This window comes from Tenrec ecaudatus, chromosome 10, assembly GCF_050624435.1.
Source record: "Tenrec ecaudatus isolate mTenEca1 chromosome 10, mTenEca1.hap1, whole genome shotgun sequence".
Taxonomy (NCBI): domain Eukaryota; kingdom Metazoa; phylum Chordata; class Mammalia; order Afrosoricida; family Tenrecidae; genus Tenrec; species Tenrec ecaudatus.
The window spans coordinates 34,673,368-34,691,314 of NC_134539.1; the positions used below are offsets into that span (position 1 = coordinate 34,673,368).

General features: G+C 41.7%; 1 protein-coding gene across 7 annotated transcripts in view; it reads right to left on the reverse strand.

The window, feature by feature from the left end:
- ZBTB5 (zinc finger and BTB domain containing 5) overlaps positions 1-17,947 on the reverse strand; it is a 32,092-nt gene that overhangs the window by 8,751 nt on the left and 5,394 nt on the right. Inside the window, exon 1 of one of the 7 annotated variants that reach the window (XM_075560169.1) lies at positions 3,068-3,507. The exons of 5 other annotated variants lie outside the window; for them this stretch is intronic. The gene's annotated coding sequence lies outside the window, so the exon portion shown is untranslated. Of the gene's footprint in view, positions 1-62; positions 106-3,067; positions 3,508-17,947 lie in introns of those variants that run through there. One more of the 7 variants, XM_075560170.1, reaches the window with a different exon arrangement.

Here is a 17,947-nt window from a genome sequence, read left to right on the forward strand (position 1 = left end):
GAATTTTAATGGGGGAAGAGTTCCAGTTCTGGAAATGATAGCACACAAGCATTTCATCTTACCATGAAATAGAGAGTTCTCTGCAGTTGCTGTTCTCTTAACTATAAACCAACAAAAGAAAAGAGAGGGAAAGGAGACATCAATTAACATTTTGGAAGCTGGTGAGCAGCTGAGTGGGTGATAACTGACTTAGCATACCAAAGAAGCCAAATTCATGAATAAAACAACCCGCTTTCTCTGTAAGCCTGCACAAGCCAGAAAGCTCAGGAACCAGTGTGGAACATGCCAGTGAAAACAGGGCAAAGGTAAGGCCGTGACATAGGAACTAGTGTTAAGTCTGCTCAGCAGTCGGCTTGCAGTAAGAGGAGAAGTAAATGAAAACCTAGCAGATGCGCGTGCACCGGCTGCAGTCTGTCATTATGTAACGATCTGGCTAGGTTGTTTTGTTGAAGCACCTCAATGATTAGTAAAACCTTAGGTTTTTTATTTGTCTTGGTCAAAATTCTAATTTTTGAAACAAGTCTAGCTGATTCTGAAGCCCTGGGGGGATGTATTAACCAAGCCGTGACAGCACTCCAAGGGTTCCTCGTTAAACGAGGTCAGTGTGCAAACAATGGACGCCTGCTTGGAAATGAAAGGACCATCATACTAAGGTTTCAATACGGAAGAACCACACAACCGCCAGCAACCACGTGCCTTGCTGCCGGCGCTGCTGTCGGTGTACGGTCTGTTTACAAAAGTAAATCGACAGCAACACAAAGTCTTCGACTGAACCAGGTCTCCCAAAAGATGTGTGCACTCAGCTAGGCCATGATTTCCAGTATCATGTTGTTGTCCTCTGGTTTGTGATCTGATGCAATTATTCTCCATTTTGTGATGTGTGTAAATCCTGTGATAATGACATGAAGATTAGTGTGGGGTGCTATCTTGATTCATCGTCTACAAGAGTCTCAGCCTTCCTATTGTCACTACCCCATATTCGAGCCATGCTCTTAGAGACACACTTTGAATCTCACAAAAAACAGCTATACGGAGAAGGGGGCTGAGAAGAGAAAGAGCTTACTACTACCAAGAAGACCCAAGAGTGGAGGGAATCCTTTGGACCAATGGTGCCTATGTAAAGAACAGCTTAGACCCAAGACAAGAGTGATGCAAAGGCACATGGAAATCCTGATGGAACGAAGAGCTTTCCCCTGGAGCCAGTGCCCTGTATTTGGTCAGCAGCCCCTAAAATGATGAGCGAATACACTGGCTTGGTATAGCATTCACTGGGATAGTTCTGTTAGAGAGCACTAGGTAACTAAGTGGTGATCAGGGATAGGGTAGGAATGGGGCAAAGGGACAAAGGTTCTTTGGGGGTGACAAATATTCTAAAATTGGATTGTGACAATGGTTGTGCAACTTTACTGAAAGCCTATGAACTATACTTACAACAAGCAATCTGATGGCAAACGTATTATACCTCAGTAAAATAATAATGATGGAGCAAGAAAATAAGAGCTAAAAGAACTTCAGAACCATTTTTCCGGGATCCGTTTTGAGCTGCAAGACGTCTCCATAACCAAGTAAATAGAATGCTTAGCATATCACATCTTGGATGATATGAAGGAATTACTGCTTTTTTAAAGTATGTTTTGGTGAGCTAACACTGAAATACTCAACAGTTCAAACTACATGGCACCTGGATCTGCTTCAAAGATTTACAGTTATTTTGTACTTTCAAATTTTTTTTCATTGAAAGTTGAAAATTTTAAAGGAAAGGGTGGAGTTAGGGGGGGCGGGCGGCACAATGGCCTAAAGTGGATGGATTCCTTTCCAATGCTGAGTTTGGAATCAGTAAGCATCTATACATTTTCACCTCCTGAATTCATTGGGGGTATGAGCTTGCTTATTCTTCTCTTCCAGGAAAGTTCCCCATTTCCAGAGAATGAACCTCTTGGCCTTTCAGGGTGGGCACTAGGCTGAATCCAATTCCCAAACAAATGGGCATCCTGTATGTAGGTCAAAGGTGTTAGGCACAAGACGGATCATGATCAACCTGGCACAATCAAGACAGACCCAATTCTCTTTCTCAGAAGAATTTGGGCTAATAAATAGGCTAAAACAATGAACAAAGTGCTATACCAGGGGAAGTGCAAGGTACTATAGGAGAAAAGCAGGGCACCTCTCTGACAAGGGTGGGGACAGGGGAGTGTGAGAAGCCAACGGAGGGAAGGAACCTCTGGAAGCGTAATTACAGGGGAAACATTACTTGTTTTAAAATGTAATGCCAGTTATCTTTTTTTTTTTACTATAATTTATTTACCAAGTTTATTTTAGCCATTTAGGTTGTATTTAATGGTTTGCTTGGTTGAACAAATACTTCAGTAAGTATACATATATTTCTGGCAAAGTATTGGAATACATGAATTGTATACATACACAGAAATTTAATTCTGTCTCAGCAAATGCAGGATTTATATTTGGTAGATTTTACTTTTAATTTCACTAGTTTACACTCCCTTGGTAGTTCTACCTATTTTCAAATTTTAAAATCTTTGCCAAGCAAGCAAATAAAAACTACCAGCGCTTCAGTTTAATTTGCACTTATTTACTTTTTTTTTGTTTTGTTTTGGCCAGTTATCTTTAACAAGAAACCACAATTCTTTCTCACCAAAATGTCAAACTCTTAATGTCTAATTCCCATATTCTATAGAAAAGCCAAAAAAAAAATAAAAACCCCACCGATTTTGGTAGCAATTGTATAATACGGCTTCATTTGTTTGAACTATGTATGGAATGATATGTTACCTGCATTAACTCCCAATAAAATGGTTTTGGGAAAAAAATGACAAAAAAACTGCCATCACAGGAGCATCATTTTGAGGTGCCTAGAGACCTTTCTGGGAGCCCTGGTGACGTGGTGGGGCAGTTCAACCCTGTCCTGTAGGGTCACCGTGGGTCAGAATTGACTCGATGGCAGTGAGATTTTGAGAAGGGGCTGCCACTGAATGTGCTAAACAGGATTTCCACAACGACAGAGACTTAACTAATACTGACACAGGCATCTTCAGTCCTACACTATTACCTCTATCATAGTCCTTGAGAACAGCCCACAACCTCCAGACTCTTCTCAAAGCCTTTCAGGCATGCCTGTAACCTCCTGGGCCGCTTTGTAGGTAGGCCACCTTCTGGGCAGAGGCTAAGGATTACTCCTCTCTGAAGGGGCACTGTCAGCCCTGAAATTAACAAGGTACCATTATTTTTAATATTATTTAATAGTTTTATTAGGGGCTCATACAACTCTTATCACAACCCATACATACATCAATTGTGTAAAGCACATGTGTACATTCATTGCCCTCATCATTCTCAAAACATTTGTTCTCCACTTAAGCCCCTGGCATCAGGTCCTCATTTTTTCTCCTCCCTCATGAGTCCTTGATAATTTATAAATTATTTTGTCATATCTTGCCCTGTCTGACGTCTCCCTTCACCCACTTTTCTGTTGTCTGTCCCCCAGGGAGGAGGTCACATGTAGATCCTTGTAATCGGTTCTCTCCTTCCAACCCACTTTCCCGCTACCCACCCAGTATCGCCATTCACACCACTGGTCCTGAAGGGATCATCCACCCTGGATTCCCTGTTTCCAGTTCCTATCTGTACCAGTGTACATCCTCTGGTCTAGCCAGACTTGCAAGTAGATTTCGGACTATGATAGTGGGGGGTGGGGGGGAAGCAGTATTTAGGAACTAGAGGAAAGTTGTATTTTTCATCGTTGCTACATTGCACCTCGACTGGCTCGTCTCCTCCCCTAGACCCCTCTACAAGGGGATCTCCAGTGGCCGACAAATGGGCTTTGGGTCTCCACTCTGCACTCCCCCCATCCCACATTCACTATGGTAAGATTTTTTTTTGTTGTTCTGATGCCTTATACCCTGATCCCTTCGACACCTAGTGATGGCAAGGCCGGTGTGCTTCTTCCATGTGGGCTTTGTTCCTTTGAGCTAGATGTCCGCTTGTTTACCCTCAAGCTTTTAAGACCCCAGATGCTATATCTTTTGATAGCCGGGCACCATCAGCTTTCTTCACCACATTTGCTTATTCACCCGCTTTGTCTTCAGCAGTTGTGTCGGGAAGGTGAGCATCATAGAATGACAATTTAATAGAAGAAAGTATTCTTGCATCGAGGGAGTACTTGAGTGGAGGACTAATGTCCTTCTGCTACTTTAATACTAAACCTATAAATATAGGCACGTAGATCTATTTCCCCATCATATATAAATATATTTGCATTATGTACATGTCTGTATCTAGACCTCTATAAATGCCAACAAGGTAACATTCTAAACCCACTACCAGTGAGTAGATTCGGACTCTTTATGTCCCTATATGGGGCAGAGAACTGCTCCCTAAGATTTGAGGTTAAGTTTACTGGAGCAGCCAATCTCATCTTTCTCTCACACAGAGCAACTGGTGGCTTTGAACTGCTGACCTTGTGCCCAAATATAGCCCAAACTATGCCACAAAAATCTGGAAAAACACCTGTCCTCTCAGTTAATAATTATATATGCAATTATCTATTTGGAGATTTTCCAAAGTAATTTCTCCTTAATGGAAATTTTCTTTCATCTCAATATCATTTAATCATTCAATTTATAATCATTTGGATTGGCAATGGCTAGGAAACCTGGCCAATTCGAATATTCAATTGGCCCTCTTCCCAATATCCAGAGTGTCATTTTTTAAAAAAAGAGTGTCAGTAAAACAGCTCATACAATGCAAGAGAACGAACTACTCAAGCTGAGCTAGGAAGGTATTTGTAGTTAAAGGACACGAGCAAGTTCACAGACTCTCCAGGATGGTGGAAAGTAGTCTTGGATAGCCCAGAGCCAGAAATAATGCCCAACCACACAGTGGGACTATTCTAGAGAAATCAGTGCCACCTTTACCAACCCCTGCTTTACATGGATCTAGCTCTACACCAGTTAAAGTCACACATCTCTGCGGCTGTACCTTCTACACTAGTAACACTGGTTAACAGCGCTTTCTGCAATGATCAAAATGCTGTACGTACTTACTTAACTGAGTTGAAAGCGGCAGTCTTGGGAAAAGAGAAGATGGGAAGGCTACCGTCAGGTGCTTTTGTGAACAAATCTTGTGGCAGTATTCAGTCCTCTAAACACATACACTGAGCAAAAGAATTTAATTTAAAGAGAATCTGAACATAACTGTACACAATTAGGAAAAAATGTCTAAGATTTTTTTTCTCCAAAAAGCTTAAGGAGCATAGTTGTAAATGATATATCCAATGTTATGAAAAATTCCTACATTATTCAAACCTTTCTTGGGCAGCAAGTTACGTGATACAACATTGAATGAATAGTCATACCATATGTCAAGTAATGTAACTAAACACAGTAAATACGGCTCAATCTTTCTAAATGGATCTGTATAATGGTTCATGTGTAATGAAGGACAGTCAAGCATTGTGAGCACACTGATAAGACTTTTAAGAGAAGCTCTTTAATAAATAAAGTAATTTAACACATGTGAAATTCAATTAAAGTTAACAATGGAGTCCTGAATTAAAGAGAATAAGAAATGAAGGGAATCATCTAATATCTTTCTATGTTTTAGCCACCACAAATTGCCTCAAGTCAATATGCCTGCTACATGATGTCCACAAGTGACTCCAGAGGCTATGACAATGTAAAAGACTTTTAGTTTCTTACTATTTTAAGGCTTCCTAAACACAGACTGAGCAAGTACAACATGCTCTATCATGTTCTACTAGGTAAAACTGGGAAGAAAAGAACAAAGGAGTCAAACAAGGATATGATTTGGGGCCAAGCCCCAGGCTCTACTGATCTAGCAGGAAGTCCTGGACCAGAAATCATGCCAAGTTTGATCTGATTCGAGCCAAGGGAACTGGTCTTCCACAGATGTACATTAGTCAGGCCACATCAAGAGACACCAGAAAAGGCTGTAAATACCAGGAATTTCCTGCTTTCAGGGCCCACTTACAAAGTGATACCAGTCACCAAAAGGCAGTCCTCCAAACAGGTCACAGTGAACATAGGAGCATGGCTGCAGCATCTGACCTCCACTAACTTCACCAGGGAAGGAGTCACCATCGGCTATCAGCCCAAAGCTGGCTTCTATGAAGCCGAAGTCAGACACAACTCTTCCCAACCTTTTCACCATTTTGACACCAGTCATCTTCCCAGGGTGCTCTTTACTTCTCTGCTGGGTTTAGTAATTAACAATGTCACAAACTCAGACAGGATTCATAATGATAGAGTTTATTACAGAAATAATAGGTTACAATTCAGGATCAGAATTAACAGACTACAACTCTTTGACCAGGACAGCTTCATTTCAACTGTGCCAATAAGTAGGCCTCTGTGGTCCTCAAGACTTTTGGCCTGGCCTCTCCTCTGCTCCAGAAAGTTGTACAAAGCTCTCTTCAGCTCCATCAAGTGCCTGGAGAAATTCTATTCAGCCAGTAAATCTGAGCCTAAGATGTTCTCATCTCGTTTGCTCTGTGGGTCAGGGCGCCCTGCCAGGCTCCTGGTTCTGTCTCCCATCATCTCTCCTCATCTCCAGTGTTTCAGCCATCTCTTGGGTCTAGCAAGTTCCCAGTGCAGAGGCCCTGGGTCCATTCCCACTGCTTGGTAGTAGCCACTGCTTCCATTACTATGATGGCTCATTGTAAGTCCAGCAGGAGGGCAAAAACTGACCAATACCCTCAGGAAGGTTCCACACTCATTTCTGTGGATGGATGGACATGGACACATACACACACGCACAGTTCTGTGCACCTTATCAGTGTTAATAGCAAACTCAAATCCCTTTCATAAGCCCCAAGGATATTTTCATGGTTCCATCCAATCATTTTGTGGACATTACAAGACCATGGCTAAAAAGTCCACATAAAAGTGACCTATCACACTGCACCGATGCATGCCATTAGATTTAGAAGGAAACACACACACAGATGTTGCAGAACAGGTGCACGGCACTGGGAAAAGGGATCAAGGGAATCTAGTCAGACACCTGACCTGACCTTCTCTACTATATATGCATTTGGTGATACTACAGAATAGTGGCCTGTTAGCTGTATGGTTGATTTGACTCACTGGCAATGGGTTTGGTTTCAGGATAACTATACAGATAAACAGATGTTACTATTTATAATGGGTATTTTTAGTAAAGGGTATTTTTTTATTCTTTGCATATATTTACACAATTCACCACCAATGTCCTAAGATACTAAGGCAATTGGAAATCTCAATCCTTTCTTTGACTCTAAAATGCCATTAAGCATTGAGAAGCCCTGTTATAATAAAAGTTGGTCAACTCTCTTTTAACAAATCATTAATAACTTACCATGGCAGACTTCCTCAATTGAGCTTTCTGGCATACTCGAAGTCTAATTTAGAGAACCCAGCTCTGGTTTACTTAAGTAATTTAAAAGGGTATCTGAGCTCAACACTTGATGGTGAAACATTAGGCTTGTAAATAAACAGCAACAAAAGGTGGATGGAGCGGCTAGGAAGCAAGACCCAGAGTCTCAGTGGCACTGCTCCAACCACTCCTTCGGTATTGACACCCCATGCTCGATGCACAGGCTCAGTTGGAGCCCCACAAGCTGAGCGTAGGGTCTATCCAATTGTGCTAAGAAAGCAAAAAGGGAGTTTCATAAAGGAAGCCAAGAAAATTCCCCCAACAGGAAACCAGAATGTGTCTAGGAAAAGTAATACTGGAGTGCTGAAAGGTAGCATTAAGCATGAAGGGGATTTGGTCAACATAAAGAAACCCAAGGACTAGCACAGCCTATTTTGTATTTATTTTTTGGATTAGTTGTTGTTGTTGTTCTTAACTACTAAAAAGCAGTCACTCGAAATGAAGAAATTTGCGGAGGTTGTATTTTCCAAGATGGCTATCATTTCAAGATCTCCCATGCATATCACACAATGTGACATAGACATGCCTTTCACCAAGAGTTAGTGTCGATGTTCGCTTCTTTGGTGCTACTCAGGATATGATTTACAGAAGTTACAATATATGACTTCGGGCCGGGTCCTGGAAGGGGACCCTCCCCAGCTTTTGCCTGATCTTTTAGGCTTGGAATCCGGTCACCATGCTGTGAAGAAGCCCAAGCGAAATCTTGTTGACAGCATCAGCCTCCAGATGTAGGAAGGAGTCTCCTTCAAGATGACTCCAGCCCCAGCCATCATCTGACTGTAACCACATGACAGACCCCAGGAAGGAATTATCTAGCTGAGTCCAGCCAAGGCCCAGAAATGTGTAAAGCAATTAAAGAGAAAAGAGAAGATTGTTATTTTAAACCATTAAAGTTCCTTTTTCAACCTTTATTTACTAATATAAATTAAAATATTGTCAAAATTGTAACTGATTATGAAAATTGGCTATAATTTATAAAATATATTTTATTATCTACAAAGTTACTCATCCTTTCAGTAAAATGAACAATGCATACACATTTTTCTTTCCAGAAAGCTGGTATTAGAACATTTACCAGCATACTATTTTCAAATATTATATTTTATTTATTGACTTCATGAATTTTGTTTTCTATATAATAAAACCAAGGAAGTCAATACGTATTGAGGTGACTTGTTATACACCAAAAAATAACTGAGGGAGAGGATCTAGTACCATCAAGAGAGCTGGGAGTGGAGTGCGTCCATTTGACCTGGGCCCCCTACGTACACTGTGAAGCTCCTAGGCCCAGGGGAAGACAGATACCAAGATCGATGGAGCTCTCTCAGGAAAGCCAGGCCTACAGATGCTCAAAGGAGGCAAGGACCTTTCCCCAGAGTCAACAGTCGACAAGGCCTTCTCCTGAAGCGGGCCCTCTAAATTCGGACTTTTGGCCTCCGAAATCATGAGAGAATAAATGTGCTCGTGAGAGCCATCCACTTACATTTGTCACAGCGGACAGAATCTGGTACCAAAAGGGGTGTTGCTCTAAAACAGCGGTCACAACCCCTTTGCGGGTCAAACAACCCTTTCACAGGGGTCACCCGGTTCATAACAGTAGCAAAATAACAGTGATGAAGTAGCAATGAAAATAATTTTATGGTTGGGGGGGTCACCACAACATGAGGAACTCTATTAAAAAGGTCTGACATAAGGAAGGTTGAGAACCACTGCTCTACAAGATACCTAGAAGGTAGAGGCAGTTTAGTATCGGATTATGAGAGGCTAGAAGAGTAATGAGGTGCCTAATGATAAAAAAGCATGGACTGCCGTAAAGACACTGCTAATGGAATTCTGGACAACAAAACAATTCTGCTGAGGACTCAAGGAAGTGAGGGGAACTGCAATACCAGAGACGGCAGAGCAGAACCAAGAGACCGACACCAAACAGCACGGAAGCTGATCCAAGCAGTGAGAAAGCTGTGTTTGAGGGCAGGTGGTCTGATGGCAGAGTGGGCTGCCTTGGGGTACTTGGCGAGTTAGGTTTGCCAATCCCGAGAGTAAGAGCCAAGCCCTTTGAGCCAAGGCTTACTGGTGGAATAGGGTAGCCCTGGGTACTTAATTAGCAGTTAAATGAGGTTTGCCTGAGCAGGTGAGGGTCCACGCCAAGAGGAGGTTGTGCTGGTCAAAGAACTGTATCCTGAGTCATTCTTAAACCTGAATTGTAACGTATTCTCTAATAAATCTTATGAGTATGGTCTGTGAGTTGGGTGGGGCAATTGCAATGCACTACTGAACCAACATAGAAGTAGAGTACTGTGGGAGAGATGTCAGGATTGGTATACAACCTCTCCCTCTCAGGACTAAAACAGCCTGTGGCAGCTGATGATCTTCACTGTCTCCCCTTCCCGAGTTATGTATATTCAGACTCCACCACTACACCATCGTTAGACCGCTTATTACAGTCTCGCATCCAGAAACCTATGTCAAAACAAACTTTTCCCCAATTTATCACAAGGGAAGACTTTAAACACTTTGGTCAATTTTTTTTTGCTTTTATATAATGAAAGTAACTGAAAATAGAGTAAAAATGAATAAGTAATTGAAGCAAAGTTAAGCTTGTTAGCATTTCCTCACAAATCAACATTCAAATACTCTAAGGGACCTATTATTCTTATGCTACCATGTTTTTTGGGCAAACTATCTCAGATCAGATTATCTTCAAAGCTCTGCATCCCCAGTGGGCCCAGACACATGGTTCCCACTCCTCATGACCATGGTGATTACTGTACAGGATGATACGTGACTCAACCCATGCCAGTTATGAGTAGAGCCTGGGGAATTTGTGGTAACGCAGTGGGCTGCTAACCACAAGGCACCAATTCAAAACTACCAGCTGCTCCACGGGCGACAATGAGGCTTTCTACCTCCGTAAAGAATTTCAGGCTCAGAAGCCCACAAGGGCAGTTCTACCCTGTCCAACAGTCACTAAGAGTTGGAACAGACTCCATGGCAGTGAGTATCTAAAGAAAGATGTCCCAGGAGAAGGGGATCATGCTCGGCTAAGTAGAAGCTCAATGAAAGCAAGGAAGACCGTTGCAACGTGGCTACAACTATGGGCTCAAAAACATAGCAACCATTATGCGGCTGGCACAGGACCAGGCAATGTCTCCTTGCGTTGTACACAGAGCTGCTGTGAGCTGGAACTGACAAGAGCACCCAACAACAGTCACAGCTTGTTAATCCGGAGGTAGAAAGCTATGAGAGAGATGTCTGTAAGTCTAGCACTGTGGTGGCCATTTTTGTCTGTTTGAGAAACCAACACAGAAGAAATCAGCACCAAAAGATAGGGTCCTGATGACACCAACAGACCTTGGGGATCCAGGCAGAGCTCAAGTTGGCATCACCCTACGATCATCTAGTTTCATCAGCCCATAAATTCTTTTATCCTAACTTGGTTTGTGCTGGATCCCTGCTACACAAACACAAAGTTAAAACAAATAGTCTCAGAGAAGTTTAAGTAAGTTCTCTCAAAACCTTTTGGGAAGGAGAGGGTATTTTAAAAATTCAGTTAGTTTGATATATATATATTTTTCTATTCTGATGGAAAGGAATCAGAACCATGAAGATCATGGTTATTCAGAGGCTGGTTTCGATCTGCCTACTTGCAGTTAATGGTCCAACACATCATCACTATGTCACCAAGGCTCCTAAGGACCCTAGAGGGCAGAGAAAACTATCTCATAGTGTTTCCAGCGGTCGGTCTTTATGGAGCAGATGGCATCCTTTTCTCCTGAGAAGCAGCTGCTGAGTTTTAGAAACATTTCCTAGGATGGATGGATCAGCTTTCTCTTCTTTGAACTGGGTTAGCTTGGGAGGAAACGCCACCCCCCACACCCCACCCTAGGTCTGCTTTTCACTCAAATTCTCCAGCTTTTCTGACCTCTAGGAATCCAAGACGACTTTTATAGCACCTATGGTTTAAAGTTTTTCTTTGGTGACTAAATTTCTTTAGGGGAGAAACAGTGTCCTGAAAATGTTTGTCACAAAAACGCTGCTCCTGGAGTTGTTGGGGTGAATGGGACAACCCATGGCCTCTGTTGCTGAGGTGGGCAGATGTGCCCTGGACAGGAAGGACCATTACGAATGGCCCAGGGGCAGGCTGTGTTTCTGATTGCACTGTCCCGTAACCTGAAGAGAAATACTTTAGAGTTAAAAATGGCTTGTTAGTGAACTGATTTGTGGCTTTGTTCATTTTGCCTCACCCTTATAAATCTGCCTGTCCCTGCGTCAAACCACACCCCACTGCTGCTAGTCCATTCTGACTCCTAGCTGCCCTGTGGGAGATTAGACCTGCCTCATAGGATTCCCCAGGATGCCAATCTGTACCTATAAATCTTTCTAGAGGCCTTATCTGTGTTTGTGCATGAGGGGTGCTTCAAGAAGTTCTCAGTAAAGCTGATGGTGCCCATCTATCAAAAGATACAGCGTCTGGGGCCTTAAAAGCTTGAAGGTAAACAAGCAGCTATCTAGCTCAGAAGCAACAAAGCCCACATGGAAGAAGCACACCAGCCTGTGTGTTCATGAGGTGCCGAAGGGATCAGTTATCAGGCATCAAAGAACAAAAAATCATATCATATGTGCTCACCTCCATGATACAATTGCTGAAGACAAATGGGTGCATAAGCAAATGTGGCGAAGAAAGCTGATGGTGCCCGGCTATCAAAAGACATACCATCTGGGGTCTTAAAGGCTTGAAGGTAAACAAGCGGCCATCTATCTTAGAAGCAACAAAGCCTACATGGAAGAAGCATACTAGCCGAAGCAATCACAAGGTGTTGAAGGGATCAGGTATATAAGGCATCATCAGAACAAAAAATATTACTATAGTGAATGAGGGGGGTGGGAGTGTGGAGTGGAGACCCAAAACCCATTTGAAGGCCACTGGAGATCCCCTTGCAGAGGAGACAAGCCAGTCAGGGTGCAATGTAGCAATGATGAAAAAATACAACTTTCCTCTAGTTCCCAAATGCTTCCTCCCCACCCACTGCCCACTATCATGATCCGAATTCTACCTTGCAAGTCTGGTTAGACCAGAGGATGTACACTGGTACAGATAGGAACTGGAAACAGAGGGAATCCAGGGTGGATGATACCTTCAGGACCAGTGGTGTGGGAGTGGCGATACTGGGAGCGTAGAAGGAGGGTGGGTTGGAAAGAGAGAACCAATTACAAGGATCTGCATGTGACCTCCTTGGGGGAAAGACAGCAGAAAAGTGGGTGAAGGGAGATGTCGGACAGTGCATGATATGACAAAATAATAATTTATAAATTATCAAGGGTTCATGCAGGAGGGGGTAGCGGGGAGGGAAGGGAAAAAATGAGAACCTGATGCCAGGGGCTAAAGTGGAGAGCAAATGTTTTGAGAATGATGAGGGCAATGAATGTACAAATGTGCTTTATATATGGATTGTGATATAAGAGTTGTATGAACCCCTAATAAAATGATTTAAAAAAAAGAAGTTCTCAGTACTTTTCCCATGATTTTTTAGTGCTCTTTTTCCATGAACTTTTGGAAGTCTCGAGTTTATATAACGCAAGATGGGGCACGCATTTTCTATCAGAGCCGGGTGGGAAACCTGCTTGGTGGGCCACATGGTACCTGGCAATTATGCAACACTCTCCTTGTAGCGTAAAAGAAACAAGTGGGCAGAGCTGCATTCCAATAAGTTTATTCACACACACACACACACACACAAAATCATGGTGATCCAATCAACTAATCAATACCACCAAATTTGAAGACTTGATCTAAATGCTATAGAGAATGGGGGCATGTGACCCCCGAGGTAATTTTTTGTGGCTTGTGATACTATGAAATAAAATAAAAATAGAAAAATTATATGAAGAAAATAGCACTTAGGGGAGATTGAGGCAATACCGTACACACAATTCCCTCGTTAACCCTTTAACTACTGATAATGAGTATACATTTGGCCCAGTGCTTTTCCTGGGGCCTGTGGATGTGTATAAACGCGCTCAGTTCCAGCGACGTTTGGAAGCGATATGCCTGCCACTCTCAGTGTCATGTCCAGTAAACAGATCCCAACAGCATAAAGGTTAAAAAGAGCACTCTGGGTTGTGCTGCGATGAATCATACCTAGCCATTACAATTGTGCATCACGCTTGTCAGCTGTCCAACATTTTGTGTTTTTTATTAGTTACTGTGTTATATTTTCCGGTCACAACATAAGAGGTAAATGAAAACCAGTAGGAGGAAAGTGGTGGCAGGTTTCGGGTAAAAAAGAATAATTTTAATTTTATAAATACATTAAATAAATGTTTAAATAAAAACAATTATATATATAGTGTTTTAATTATCCTATCCATATTCCTGAATCCTCACTTTAAAATACAAATTTAACAAAATTTGTAAATGTGATGTGGCCCACATGAATCTTTCCTGTTGCACCATATGGCCCACATTTTGAGTTTGACCCCCCTGTTCTATACCTTACTTTGGTGTGTAGCAAACAGAAGTCTTACGAGCTTCCAAGGGGACATCTGAAGTACAACTATCAGTCTATCTCCATTGGGGCAAAGAAGGGTGAAGAAAATCAATGAGGTAAGGAAGTCCAGAGAAACCCAGCCTCCATGATCCTGAGACCATTAGAATTAGATGGCACCGGGTTATCACTGTTGACCACTCTGAAAGGTATCACAATTCGAAGTTCCGGGGAGAATGGAAACAAATGTGGAACAAGCTCAAAATCATGCACCTCAAAAAGGATGAAAGACAAATAAACCAATTTAAAAATGGGCAGAGGACATAAAGAGACATTGTCTAAGATATTCAAGCAGGCAACAAATATAAGGAAATGCTCACAATCATTAGAGATGCAAATAAAAATGAGATATCTCACCTCAGTATGAATAACATGATAATAATAATAATAATAATAATAATAATAATAATAATAATAATAAACAAGTGCTGGTAAGGTGTGGAGAGAATGGAAACCTCATACACTGCTGGTGAGACTGTTAAGATCCAGCAATCCCTCTACCTGGTAGATTCCCTAGAGCAGTGGTTCTCAGCCTTCCTCATGCCCGCGACCCTTTCATACAGTTCCTCATATGGTGGGGACCCCCCCAAGCATAAAATTATTTTCGTTGCTACTTCATCACTGTCATTTTGCTACTGTGATGAATCAGGCGACCCCTGTGAAAGGGTCACAATCCACAGGTTGAAAACCGCTGACCTAGGGGCTCAGGACCATAGTCTCAGGGGACACCAAGACCAACAGGTGTATCACTGGCCACAAAGGCACTGCTCACCCTTCCTCCTTTAGTAAGCAGCAAATGGATCCTTGAAAGCTTATGAGCAGCCATCTCCTGTGCAGTTACTGGAGTCTCCCTGACTGGAGAAAGGATGACGAGGTATTGACTAACGCTCCAAAATGGCTATACTTCAGCTAAGCCAGCATTCCCAGTGCGCCCCCAAACAGGACATCTCTTTTCTCTCCATCCTGCCCGAAGCTAGGCCAGACCACAACCGACACACAAAAGCAGTACACAATGAATTTCAGCTACCCAAACATCGTTAAGAGCAAATAGTTTAAAAACCCACCTCAAAAAAGCCTCCCGCCATAAATCTGACTTGAACAGTTAAAACTTTTGTCAGTTGATGCCCCTCTCTGATGCATGCTGGACCCGATGTGGTTCTCAACATTTTCTGTATTGTTTTGTTTCATTTGTTCATATTAGGGTGTATCTCAGAAGTGTCATGCCATTGGAGGTCACCCTCTTGAAGTTGTATGATACAATTTCTGTGTTTTGGTATATGAAACCCAAGACTGATGAACCTATAGGGACAGCAGAGGGGTATGTAAAAGGGGAATCGAAGAAGAATGCTTAGAAACTGATTGTGGTAGTATTTGTACAATTCTGCTTGATGTGAATGAACTATGGAATGATATAATTACCTCCCAATTAATATATATTTTTAAAGCCCCCACAATGACTTCCTTTGTGGATCCTATGTTGGTCACCACTGAATGCAAATAAACGAATGCCTCTCAAATTGGCTCCAGGTCTGTTTCTACATACAGAGTCTTTCCCTCTCTTGGGCTTGAGCAGAAACAAAAAAGAGGGATAAAAGTCAAAGACACATAAAAGCAATTATTAATACAATGGACTACTAAACCAAGTGAACACGAGTTTCCACACTCCTGAGAAGATGGTACCTAGCTACCACTACTGCTACCGACTGCTCAGCTAGCTATTGCATTAAAAGGGTCTAAAGCCCAAACCCAAACCACTAACAGTCATCGTGTCACTTCCAAGAGTTGGCCTGTTTCACATTTTGGCAAATCCTTTAAATATGTACCTTAATAGAAGACTACTGGATTCTCCTATCACTTGTGCAGTAAAAAAGAAAGCTGTGTGAGCTAGAGCCTCTCTGAGGCCTTCACGAGGAAATAAGCTTCAGGTGAAGACTTCAAAATGTGACCATGCGGGCTGACAAAACTAGATGTGATTAGGTAAGCAATCAATTTACAACTATGTCTGACCCAAAGCAAGTAAACCAAACATTTCTAGTCATTTCCACATAAAACACTGTCAGAACAAAATGCAGCATCTGCTAAAATTAAAGATTTTATTGAAAGAACCAAATAATCCAAGATCAGGTCCTACCCTAGTAAGGATTCACCAGAGTGTTACAAAGGAAAGTTTCACAGAGCCTAACTAGAGACTCCAAGACCTTACAAGAAAATTCTAATTGGTTGACATTTATAAAACCATGGTTTAGGGAGGTGGGGGGGGGGGGGGAGATCCCAAGGGCTCAATGGAAAGTAAATGTCTAGAAAATAACAATGGAATATATGTACTAATATGTCAGATACAATTGAAGTATGAATTGTAACAAGAGTTGTTTAAGAGCCTCCAGTAAAATGATCTAAAAAAAAAAAAAGTGGTTTAACAGATTTAAGACAACAGCACGAACCCTAAGACAGTATTTGTGTCTTTTAGCAGCTTATTCCACAGGCCGCCCGAGTCAGTGTCTCCCCAGGAGGAGCCAGAAGGGCAGAGAGGAAGACTTCCTGAGGTCCCCTGGCTAGTGGGCTTTTCAGTCAGCTCAGATAAGCACTGAAGAAAAACCACCAACCAAAATTAGTCTGGACTGCATCTGTGGCAGGAATGTTTCCTTAAGATCTAACACCTAGTTCTTTTCTTCCCTTTTTCTTTAAGACGTCTTTATTAAAAGCAAATATGTCATTTAAAAATTAATTCATTTAGTTATTTTGAGTTTCACCCACATACAATTCACATATACATTTCACTAGTTCAAACACATTCATAAGGGTTGTGGAGGTGTAGTTTTTATATTTAATTTTATTTTTATTGACATGTGTAAACTTGTCATTAAAATAGAATTCAATCTGGTCATTAAGTTAATAGTCACGTAACTAATTTTTTCTTTTCTTTTTGAGTTTTCATCATACCAGTGTTCAATGCACTAACATCTATACTGAAGTGTTTTCTCAATAGATTTGCTTTCTTAATGCTTTATTTAACCTAACAAGCATATCTATGTGTTTTAATAATGCATCTAGTTCATAAGGAAGAGTATTCCATATTCAACCATCATCTACCATTGTAACAAGTAATTTTGATGCCAGCCTGCCTGCCAGGAAGTACCTGCAAAGTTACCCTACTCAGAGGAAATATATTCCATTCTAAGAAATTATTCATATTCATTATCTTATCAGAAAGCCAATATTGAAACACAATCTTCCCTTATAGAGATGATAGAAAATAAATGTAAAAGAACAAAATTCAGAAAGATCTCAAACAGGCTTGGATTTCTGACAGGTCATCAGCTCAGGCCTGGTGTAGACCAACAGGTAGGAGTGGGCAGGTGGGGGGGGGAAGGCTGGTCTAGATGGGCACCTGGGAACCGAGGGAAAATCCAGACACCACCTGTCAGCATGACTGGTCTCATCCTCTCTGGTTCTGCTGGCAAGGGTTGGCTCAGAAACTGGACAGACAGGTCTACAGGAAGGGGATCTCTCCAAAGATTGGAGAGCATGACTAGGGATGCGAGGGCTAATGAAAGCGCCCTCACCACCTCGTTCCACCCGCCACCCCAATTTTCTAGTTCAAAATTTCTGGCTAGTAACTGATTAAGGACTTTATAATTCAGTGAAAATCCTAGTGCAAATTCAAAGTGATTTTTACATTAAGTTTACTGAAGCCAGTTCTCTATTTTCTGCTTCGCTTTTAAGCACTACCCACAATGCCTGATACTCAGCTCAATAATTATTTTTATTGAATTAACTTGGGCCAGATACTGATGAAATATGATAGTACTACATTAACCAACAGTTAAATTTTTAAGGACCTTAACTATCTCTAAAATAAGCCAAAAAGGAGGAAAAAAACTTGGAATATACAAAATAAGGATCAAAAGCCTATATATAAAAGATTTGCTTAAAGGAAAGTCCCCCAATTTCTC